The following is a 1478-nucleotide window of genomic DNA, read 5'->3' as shown; positions in this document are numbered from 1 at the left end:
GATTTAACACAATCCCATTGAAAATTTAACGACCTAATTTGAAGAAATGGAAAAGACAATCACTAAATTTATTTAGAAGAACAAAGGGCCTTGAATATATAAAAGGAAGAATGAAGTCAGAGAACACACACTGCCTGAATTTAAAGCAATTACAAAGTCACAGTGTGAAAAACAGCATGACACTGGCTTAATGACAGACATTAATCAATGAAACCAAATCAAGAATTTAAAATAGTGCGGTCAATTTATGGTCTATTGATTTTTGAAAATACTGTCAAGTGCACTCAACTGAGACAGAAATATCTCTTCAAAAATGATGCTGGGAGTATCCATAGAGAAAGTATTAAACTGAAACCCTATTTCATACCTTATACCCTTATGCAAAAATTAACTCAGAATGGATCAGAGACCTATTAGTTGAAATGACCATAAAACTCCTTGAAACATATGTAGGACAGCTTCATCAAGATATCATGGTAGATGATGGTTTCTTAGACTTGTTAATGAAAGCACAGGCAGTGAAAGAAAATATAGATAAATGGGACCTCCTTAAAAGTAAATATTTTTGTGACTCAAAGGAGTATGTCAAAAAGTTTAAAGTTAATACTCAATAGGAGCACATGTTTGGAATCTATATTTTGAATAAAGGTTTAATATCCAGAATATATAACAGAATCCTGCAACTCAATAAAAAGATGAGCGGCCTAATTAATAGTGGGAAAGGTCTTGAATAGATATTTTTCCATAAACGAAATACAAATGGCTAAAAAAACATGAAAAAATACTAAACATTACTAGCTATCAGGGAAATGGAAATCAAAACCACAATGAGATATCATTTCACACCTACAAGAATGGCAATTATTAAACAAATCAAAACCATAAATATTGGAGAGGATATGGAAAAGGAGGGACACTTAATCACTGTTGATTGGAATGTAAACTGGTGCAGCCACTGTGGGATAAAGTTTATCAGTACCATAAGAAATAAAGTACAGAACTGTCATACTTTATTTCTTACTGGCAGTCATGCTACTAAATGAAGAAATAAAAGCAGGGATGTGAAAAGACATTTGCACCTCAATTTGTTCATAGTGACATTTTTCACCATTGCCAAAAGATGGAAACAACCCATATACCCATCAACCAATGAATGGGTAAACACAATGTGGTATCCGCATATGATGGAATATTATTCATCAGCAATGAAGTCCTGGGGTATAAAATAACAGAAGTGAAACTTGAGGGCATAACATTGACTGAAAATAAGTCAGATGCAAAAGAACAAATATGATCTCACTAATGTGTGCTAATTATAAGTAAACTCATGGAGTTAAAATCTAGAACACAGGTTACCAGGAGATAGAATGATGATAAAGAATAGGGAGTAGATGCTTAATGTGTGCAGAATTTTTCACTTGGGTCAAATATATGTTTTTTTACTTTAAGAAGTGTATTAACTAGGTTGTCTAGAGAAA

The sequence above is a fragment of the Tamandua tetradactyla genome, unplaced genomic scaffold (genome assembly GCF_023851605.1).
Source record: "Tamandua tetradactyla isolate mTamTet1 unplaced genomic scaffold, mTamTet1.pri URTXT_11a, whole genome shotgun sequence".
Classification (NCBI taxonomy): domain Eukaryota; kingdom Metazoa; phylum Chordata; class Mammalia; order Pilosa; family Myrmecophagidae; genus Tamandua; species Tamandua tetradactyla.
The sequence above is the reverse complement of the archived record's forward strand: the minus strand, read 5'-3'. Positions refer to the sequence as shown.